The sequence below is a fragment of the Schistosoma haematobium genome, chromosome ZW (assembly GCF_000699445.3).
Source record: "Schistosoma haematobium chromosome ZW, whole genome shotgun sequence".
NCBI lineage: Eukaryota > Metazoa > Platyhelminthes > Trematoda > Strigeidida > Schistosomatidae > Schistosoma > Schistosoma haematobium.
In genome coordinates, this window is record NC_067195.1 from 15,369,447 (window position 1) to 15,380,286 (window position 10,840).

The window sequence follows — 10,840 nt, forward strand, 5'->3', positions numbered from 1 at the left end:
CCACCTAGATAGTTATTCTTCAGTTCAAATTTTAGTTTGGATCTAACAGTTACGGTTACCAACAGCATCGAGTAAAAAAGAAGTCTGAGGAAAAGCTAACAAGTTCAAATCACTTGTTTCATTTTAATTTCACACTAGTAGCTGAAGAGTCTTCGCATAACAGGGCTGGGATGCTTCACGGCGAAAGATAAGATTCATTAAAACCCACGAGACCGAAGCCCCTTCTGACAACTAGAGCGACAGTTAATATAGGTAAGTGGAACATCTGAATCTTTCAAGAGACCGTAATTCTTCAGCTAATCGCAGCAATGAGAAGATCCAGTCTGATCGTGCTTGGAATAAGTGAGATTGGGGTATTTGTACGAACTGATGATCCCTTTGTATTTGATGGCCTACTGATTGCGAATTACAAATAAAATACATTTATTTGCCCTCATTCAGTTCTACTTGCGTTAAACTGAGCTATTCCAAGAATTCCCCGTTAGTACATCAATTCAAATACTTCTAATCATTTTACTGGTGTCACAATGGAGTCAAATCTCGGACAGTTGGGTATTAACTCAAGTGGAGATGTCTTTAAGGACTACATGGAGCGGTTCGAGATCTGGTTCATGACTAGAAACCTTATTAAGGATGACAAATTCACAGATCATCTCTTGACGTTTATCTGAAAAGAAGCTTATAACCTGCTAAAGGATTTGGCTTTTCCGGAGAAACCAATTCCATTGTTATATGAATCTCTCAAGTAGTTACTACTTAGTCATATGCAGTGTGCTAGTTTTGAATGCAGAAAGAGATCAAAGTTTCATAAAATGATGCAACAAAATGATCGGAAAGTTAAAGACTTCATACTTGAACTGCAGAAACATGCCACGAAGCGCAGTTTTGGAGACCAACTGAGATGCATTGTTTTCAGAAAAGTTCAAACTGTTGCTATACCTTAAACTCAAGTCATAAGCAGTATTGGGGGTTTCAGTATACCTCTGTGTAGAGCCAGATTTAGGTTACGGCCGAGGTCAATGCGAACAAATCCACGTCTGTCAACATTCATTGACAGATTTCACGACACAGTTCACTCGTATAACTTATTTATAACTTCTTGAAATACCGCTGGAATATAGCTTGCTTTGGTAAGCGATTAGAATGAATAAATCACTTTTAGATCATCGGCAAAAAGGAAAGAATTACCGTGTTGAAAGTGTGGACACAAGTCATTGAGGAAAAGAAGAAAAGGTAATGAGTCAACCTTGTATAACCCCACTGGTTACATTTATAGGCTTAGAGTAGCATGATCCGAAGCGAAACATTTGGTTAAGTTCCCATAAAAAATCTTTGGACCAGGATAAAGAGGATTCCTTACGCAAATGAAGAGAGGTTTAGTAGAAGAAGGTTGTTTGAGACACTGTCGAAGTACAGAATTAACACTGATTGATCAACATCTCTTCTCTGAGTAATTTGGTCAAAACCTTCTAAGTGCTATGTAGAGTATGAGCGCTTAGTCATAAACCCATGTTAAGATGGGCTAATCATGTTTGCCCAAAATAAGCATTATACTAGCCGCTTGTGGATTTTTTTCCATGAATCTCGATAACACGAATGACAAGTTAACAGATATACGGCCGGCAATATCGCTAAGTGATCCTGTTTTGAATCTAGCGCGATAAGCTATGTTTTCTTTACAGATGGATAGGCTGAATAGTTTTAAGCAGTATTATGAAATTTTCTACTATCGTATTACACAAATGATGCAGACATCCCATCAGGTCCATCGTCGTGGAACTTTTGCAGAACGTTTGTGGCCTGCTTGATATTGATAGATTTGTTATCACCTGTGGATAGACGACTGGATGTCATCATTAGAAGCACATTGCCAAATGTTTCGGTTTTCATAGTAGCAGGGGCGTCTGTAATGCTGCAGTTAACTACGAAGGATCTTGCTGTATCAAAAGAATTTTATTCCACGCGAAATCTGAAAAGTTCTTGCTGTATTGTGTTTATGAAGAAACAAACACTACTCACATACACAAACTGTTGCATTGATACTGTCTGAGGAAACGCGAGAAGCACTTGTAGCATGAGAGGCTTACGGATCTGAGATCGTCAAAGCATATTTGCAAACAAATGAGGAAAAAAATGTAATTTCCTCCTACACACCTGCCAATAATTGAAGCGAGGAGGAAACTTTTCAGGTTTATGAGAGGCTTCAGTCTATTCTAGAGACACGTCAAAGATACCATACAACCAATCCTACGAAAGACTTAAACTCCGAGGTTGGAATTGACAACTTTTGGTATAAATGCTCCATACGGCAACACTGGTTCATTACCAAGAATAGAGGACTAGAGTATATACTAAATAATACTTTATTCAACACAATTACAAGCAGTTGCTTCCCCGGTGAATCCGGAGTGGAAATCATTCAGGGGAAACGAAACCACATATCAATTGCTTTGTGGCTCACACTTGTTCTTGAACTTTAAGAAATCTGAATATCGAAGGTTTGTGGTAGATTTATTTCTACATTTGTGGTAGAGGACAGTATTTCTTAGAGTTGTAATATTACCAATAGATTCCTACTCCGTTACGGAATTTACTGGTTCTTGTTAGTGTTTAGCTTGGATTTGAATGTCTAGCACGTATTCATGTCCAAATCTTCCCAGAGTCTGAAATTTCGGGTATAACACTATGGCATCTTGAAGCAATACACAGAGCATTGACCTCTAAACAACAATCCGAATATTTGATGTGAATGCCTTCGTAATTATATTTTAACTAATCTCAATCCAGCCTTTCATTCTCTGGTACCAAAAGTCGCTAAAAAGAGAGCAAGAAGTACTTGTATTTCCACAGTAGATCTCCGAGAAAACCATGTACTAAAAGAGTAGGACAAAATGGTGCCAATTTCATTGGATCCATCTCACTAGTTACAAGTTACTGCTCATCAGTATGTAGCCTCTGTCATGGATGTTTTCGCTACCATCATAACACACATGTACATAAATAGTGTTACAGATTCATGATGAGACACTCGTGTCTGTGGTCCGAGCTCACATTTCTAGGATGTAAGGTTAATCCTGTCATCTAGATAACGGTAGCAATCGTTTCATGTGTGACATCTAAGCCACCGTAGTTCACGCCTGTCTAAGATGTGGCCACCTGAGCTATTAGAGACTTCAGACATATGACCGTAAAATCCATGCCCTGAACGTTGGCCACAACCTATGCAGATACATAATGTAGTCAAACCACTGAATTTACTTTTTGGCTGACCAAACATCTCACACGCCGGCCACGGTGAGATTGAAGGAGCGACAGGTAGATTGCAAGGACATTTTTGCCCAATTATTGATCAATACGCCGTGAAGTGGATGAAAATCTAGATAGAAAGCAAAGTTCCTACATACTTTTCATGACTAGGTGTTGAAAATGGTTTGTCAGAACGAAAGGAAGTTTTTTACAAGCATAAGTGGGATAAATACTTGATCATGCTTGGGATTGGTATTGCCTCAACTAAACTGTTCCCTTTGTTCAGGGGTCAAAATACAATGCCTCTCACCTAGATTGGTGCTGAACCTCGCAAGAGATGGAGAGATAGTGAATTAACAACAGAAGAACATTGAACAACAACAACATAGTCTTTGTAGATGAATGTACTTCAGTGTAGAAGTTTTACCCCTCGACACTGAATGATAGACCAAAAATATTGAAGGCTAATAGAGGTGAACGTTCAACCATTCAAGTGTGGTTTATTTGTGTAACTTTTTCGTCTGTATATTAAATGTATTATCTTGTTGTTCTTTAAAGATTCTTATAATGTGGACACCCTAACCTCTACCATATGGTAGGTCGTGGTGAACCATTATGTGACATAGACTTTATATCATCTGCACTATTCGTTCGTATCTCAGTAGATCAACAATATTAGACTTGGTCTATTAATCAAATAGCAGTGAATACCACGCCACCAAGCAGTAGGTGAATTTAAAAAGGTTTGTTTTTGCGGAGCACTTCCTAACGCATATCTAGCTATAATCGGCCTGCATCGTCTGATAACTGTCAACTTCATGGACCGTGAGGAGTTGATCGAGGTTCTCTATGAGTAGTACAAAACAAGAACTGACTCACCTTACGATCTACGGTCTTCTGGATACCTACCAAAATCCTTATGACGAAACAAGGAGAAATATGCAGCCCAAACGACAATTTCAGCATCACTTGAACAAAATTTCTGGCCCATGACGTTGGACATGGAAACATGGAACACTCAGCGATTGGACTTGTCAGGCAAGAAAGAAATAGTTTCAGCGGGTTCGTAGAATTATGGTCTACTTCGTTATTGGTACTGCTCTAATAATAGACCTGATCCTAAAATTGTTGATTCGTCATAATGTGACCACTGAATCTATAACATCATACGTGAAAGTCCCATCGTTGTTTACACTGCCTTGTCCTGCCGTGATCATTACCAATATTTAATGGAGAACACATTTAGGCTGGAGATAGAGCAATATATTTAATGCGAATCAAGGAGACAAGTTACAAAAGAATGACACGCCTACAAGGCTGAGTCATACCATCCGATGAATTGAATTATCCTTTTCCCCTTCTCCAATGCTGACCTGCTCTTCGTGCGACTTGTTGAATATAAATATTTTTAAAGGTCGTGAGTTTGGGGTCCAATGTCACTACAGGTTAGCTTTGGTGACATTTAAGGTGTAATATCATCTAAGATAACGTTGAATTTATCTCCAGGGAATTTTTGATAACTGTTAGCTTGTATCTGTTTCGATGTGAAACTCATGTTCATTCATCAAAGTATTCCACATCCTTCACTGGCCTTCGGCATTCATTCTGTGTGCCTGCTCAGTCCTCTCCCTTAATACAAAAACTTTGTTAGTGTGAGTATGCGTTATCATTGTTGCTGCACTACGTTGATAGGGTTTGAAGCGTCACCACCCTTGACCTTGAGACGGTCAACATAATTATAAAGGGTAAATGATAATTATAGATTAGTGTGATGAATCAAAACTAGGATTCAGGGTTGGACGTTACGTTCAAGAGTTAAGGTTTCGGTCTTCACTACGAACTGACATCAGCCACAATATCGAAATGTTATTTAGACATATGGATGGGTGAATTTTGCATCAAAATCCAAGAGCACCTATGTTAACTCCGATTGGTCCGTTCATAAATTATAGCCTCTCTGACGAAAGTGGTCAGGGTAAACTTGATTTATGTCTTGTATTTCCGAAGAATATTTGTCTCACCTTTATTGCTTTTAGCTCGTGCTAGGGTAAAAAACAAAGGCTGTTACGGGAGAACTGAAGACATTTGGCGGATTAAAACCTTTTACTGTACATTAATAATTTACTGTGTTTTTGGATGTAATCGTTTTACTTAACTTTTGAACTTGTTTGTTTATATCATTATTTTGGACATTCTGGTTTGTCTTTGGTTTGGTATTTTGGTGCTCTCTTTGTCTTTGGTTTGGTATTTGGGAGTTTTGCTCCGGGAACCTACAAAATTGAAGGTTTGTTTTGTAATTGTTATAATTATTGTTGTTAGAACGACATTTGGTCGATTATTTGTGAATTACGAATAAATTTGGTATCTGAATTGGAGCTTGGTTCTGTTGTTAATTTGGATTCGTAATTTGCAAGTAGATCGATAGTCCGTACTTCAATAACTGGAACGAGCGAAACTTGGACGTAACATAAAGTTCTTCAATTATTGGTTCTGTGTTCATACCTTGGATTTGTCTGGATATTTTGGGTCCAAATTCCTGGTCTTATTAGTCGATTTCGTTTGGGTTAATTCAGAATTGTTTTGGTAATCGATTTCTTTGGAACAATCAATACGATGGAAACACGGAGCAAAAGGCTGAAGGAAAATGACGAAATGGATGGTAAAATTCCTAACGTTGTTTGTGGTATGTCTGATGTTAATGATGATAAATGTGATGATGTTAGTCTTAATAGTATGTCCTTTAGCCATCTAAGTACTTCTAGATCAAAGTTAGATAAAGCATTACTGAGGAAAAGGAATTTAAAAAAGAGACTTGAATTGGAACGGCAACTTAAGATGTTAGATCTTCAAGAAGAGGTTGATATCGCCGAACAAGAATGCAAGGCCATCGAGGACGATGAACGATTACCCGTAGATAAATGTGGGATATATGCTAAAGTGGGAAATTATTTGGAATGTGATACTGGGTGTAATAATCACTCAGAGAAGGTATGTAACGTCTCAAATATGGATTGGGTTGAGGAACTGAAGGATACGTTACATACAATGGTTGGTAACATGGTTTTACCTAAGGTCGATATGATGTACTTTGATGGGCAACCGGGTCAGTATTACCGTTTCATTAGTCAGTTTAATAGCCTTATAGAGAGCAAATTGTCAGATAAGGGCCAATTGTTGTCGTATTTGTTATACCATTGCAAAGGAAAGGCCAGAACAGCAATTGAAGCTTGCATTTCATTGCCCATTCATTTGGGTTATGATAGAGCCAAACAGATTTTGTATGACCTGTTTGGTAAGGAACACCTTGTTGCTCGCGACATGATTACTGAGTTACTTAACCACAAATCTGTTGAAGGATCAGCCGATGGCTTAACTGACTTTGCGATTAAGTTGCGTAATGTATGTATAACGTTGAAGCAAATGGGATATACGTCTGACGTTAATTCTACGGCTAATTTGGAGGTAATAGTTTCATGCCTACCACTAGAATTGCAGAATAAGTGGGCGGAAGTCGCCGATAAGATCATGATGCATGGGAAGGAGCCGAGCTTTGAAGAATTTGTGGTCTTTGTAGAAGAGAGGGCCAGAATTGCCCGAACCCGTTATGGTAGATTAGTACAGTGTAACTCAAGGTTCGCTAAAAGGAATTCTGAAGGCCAAGCTGATAGGAGATCACGCTTTTATGCAATTAGACGAGACCCAAATAACTCAGTCAAGGTATCACGTTGTGAAATCTGCGTAGGTGATCATGAAGCGACAAATTGTCCAAGGTTAGCAAAAATGAATGTAAGAGAAAGGAGGCAGGAGGTAAGAAAACGTGATCTATGTTACTTATGTTTGAGGAAAGGTCACATAGCTATGACATGCAACTCAGGCTTCAAGTGCGACGTTGAGAATTGCAAGGTTAGGCATAATTCATTATTGCATATTGATAGTATTGATAACCATGTGGTGAACCTAGCTAAGGATTGGAACTCCTCAAAGGTTTGTTTGGGGATCGTTCCAGTCAGACTATACGGTCCCAAAGGATGTTTGGAAACATATGCATTTCTAGATAGTGGTTCGGACACTTCTCTTGTATGTGAAGGATTAATTAATCAGTTGGGTATCAAAGGTAAAGAGACTTCGATAAAGGTGGCGACTGTGAACGGAACTACCAATCGTGATTGTTTGGAGGTAAATTTAGAGGTATTTTCATTAGATGAACGGGGTTCTATAAGGATCAACAAAGTTTACACGACCAAGAAACTTCCGATCGATCATGCAGCACCTTTAACCGAACTCCAACTGAAACGGTGGAATCATCTAAAGGACATAACCCTTCCGAGGTTGCAAAGTAATTTTGTAGGAATACTGATTGGGTGTGATGCTCCGGATGTACATTGGGTCCTGGAACAACGTCTGGGGGACAGGAAGCATCCGTTTGCTGTGCGTACTCATCTTGGTTGGATGATTATAGGTCCCAAGGGAGTATCAAGGTCTCTACATCAAGTTCAGTGGTGTCATTGTTCCACTAATGATATTTTGCGAGATTAAGAAAGATTATATAATCATGAGTTCGAGGATACAGATACGTTTCGTAATGGATATTCTGTCGAAGATAAAAAAAAAGCTCTAGAAATAGTTAGCAGTTCGTTTAGATTGGAGGGTGGTCATTTCCAAGTTGGTCTACCATGGAAGTATGATAAGCCAAGGCTACCGAATAATTTGGAACTAGCTGAACGCAGACTAGAATGCTTAAGGAAGAGGTTTATGAAAGATGACAGTCTTTTGGAGAAATATCAAGTTGTGATGCATAACCAGTTATGTAAGGGCTACATCATTGAAGCTAGTGAAGAGGGATTTGACTATGATGCTATTTGTTGGTATATTCCTCATCATCCTGTTATCAACCCTAAAAACCTGGAAAATTGAGGATTGTTTTTGATTGTGCGGTTGTCTATCAAGGTTGTTCTCTTAATGACCAACTTTTGAGAGGACCGAATACTGTAAATAGTTTAATTGGTGTGCTTCTACGATTCAGATTAGGTAACGTAGCATTAGCTGCTGATATCGAAGAGATGTTTCTTCAAGTAAAGATCCCGAGACAAGACAGGGGAGCATTTCGTCTATTGTGGTGGAAAGACGGTGATATACGACGAACGGCTAAGGAATATTGTTTAACAGTTCATCCGTTTGGAGCCGTGTCCTCCCCCTTTTGCGCTAATTTCGCTCTTAAGACGGTAGATATATTCGGTAAGGAATTTAATGAAGATATCCAGGAAGTCGTAGATAAGAGTTTCTATGTCGACGACTATTTAGCCTCCATCGATAATGTACAGGATGCAACTGAGCTGGCAAAGGCCCATGGTTCTCTCCTCAGAAAAGGTGGGTTTAGACTTACCAAATGGATAAGTAACTGTTTACAAGTTCTCGAATCAATTCATCCAGAAGAGAGAGCAGAAGCCGTAAGAGAGATTGACTTTGAAAGACTTCCTACGGAACGCACGTTGGGATTATTTTGGAATACTATGGTTGATTCGTTTGAATTCAAAGTTCGCATACCGAAACGCCCCCTCACTAGGCGAGGTATATTGTCAAGTGTAGCCTCACTTTACGATCCTCTGGGATTGGTAGCACTGTTTATACTTCCCATGAAGCAGTTACTTCAACGTTTAGGTAAATTGGGACTAGGATGGGACGAAGAGATTCCAAATGAGGAAAGCAAACGTTGGTTAGAGATTTTAAGTGAATTTCAGAGGGTTGAGAACGTTAGCTTTCCACGTTGTGTATTGTTTCCGCAATCAGATCGTTTGCTCCTGGAACTTCATATTTTCAGTGATGCATCGGAAACTGGATATGGTGCAGTAGCATACGTTCGCTCTTACATTTCTGACACTGAAATATGTTCTCGTCTTGTTGTGGCTAAGACAAGAGTAGCCCCCTTGAAGGTCCAAACTATACCGCGCTTGGAACTTACGGCAGCAGTTTTAGCAGCTCGCATGGGATACCAGCTGCAGTCAGAATTAGATATTAAGTTTGCAGAGGTTAATTTTTGGACGGATTCCATGATTGTCTTACACTATATTAGAAATGAGAAAAGCCAGTTTAAAACATTCATAGCAAATCGAATTTCGATTATTCACAGTCTTACTAAGGTGGACCAATGGAGATTCGTACCTTCTAAAGAAAACATAGCAGACTTTGCATCCAGAGGGGTCAAGTTTGACATTGATGATGTCAAGGTATGGGAGGAGGGTCCACGTTTTCTCAAGAAGCCGAAGGAGTGTTGGCCTGCCGCTGATGTACAAGGTCCTGACCCCCATCTCTTGGAAATGAAGGAGACAATGTCGGCGCATGTAATGGCTGAAGAATCCACTGTTGATCAACTTATTAATTATTATTCAGATTGGACTAGATTACTTAAGGCTGCTGCGTGGTTAACCCGATTTAAGCGATATTTATTGGTAATGCGTTCTGGTAGAACTGATCTGTCTCTACAGGTGGGTATGCTTAGAGTTGATGAGTTAAATTTAGCTTGTTTAGATTTAATTCGATATGACCAACGCATAGTATTTCGGAAAGAGATTGAAATGTTATTATCTGATACCATTAGCAAGGTGAAGATAACAAATTCACCGTTACGAACTTTAAATCCAATGATGATGAACGGATTATTATGTGTCGGTGGCCGACTTCAAATTAGTTCCTGGCCCGAGTCGAGGAAGCATCCTATAATATTACAATCAAAGCATAGAATTACAAATTTGGTTCTACAGTATTACCATATTTTGGAAGGGCATGTTGGAGCCACACAAGTAATGGCAACAGTTCGAGAAAAATTTTGGGTGCTGAGGGGTGATGTGGCCATGAGGAGGGTGATAAAGGATTGTGTTTATCGTAAAAGGAGGAACGCCTGTCCCATCCATCAACTGATGGCACCACTACCTCCGAGCAGAATAGAGGATGGTGACTATCCATTCTTATCAGTTGGTGTAGATTATTTTGGACCCATTATGGTTAAACATGGTAGACGTACCGAGAAGAGATATGGTTGTGTATTCCCATGTTTAAGGTTGAGAGCTGTGCATCTGGAAGTTGCATGTAGTTTTACCACAGACTCATTTATCATGGCATTGATGAGGTTTATCAGCAGGAGAGGCTATCCAAAAGAGATATACAGTGATAATGAATCAAATCTGGTGGGGGCTGAACATGAGCTAAGGAAGTGTCTTCAGGGTTGGGTGCAGGAGCGTATACACTCTGATTTGCTAAGAAAAGGGATTGACTGGCATTTCAATCCTCCGGCTGCTAGTCATTGGGGAGGAGTATGGGAGCGCATGATCCGCTCTGTACGTAGAGTATTGAGTGCTCTCGTTAAGGAACAATCTTTAACAGATGAATGTCTTGAAACTTTCATGATAGAGGCTGAGCATATAATTAACAATCGACTTTTGGTTCCGGTTACAGACGACTCGAATGATCTCGATGCAATAACTCCAGCAAAACTATTACTATTATTATTATTATTATTCACAAACATCTTATGGGTACATAAGTGTTGTGAAGAAACCATTTCGGGTTTCTTCAAAAAATGCAATAATACACAATTTTC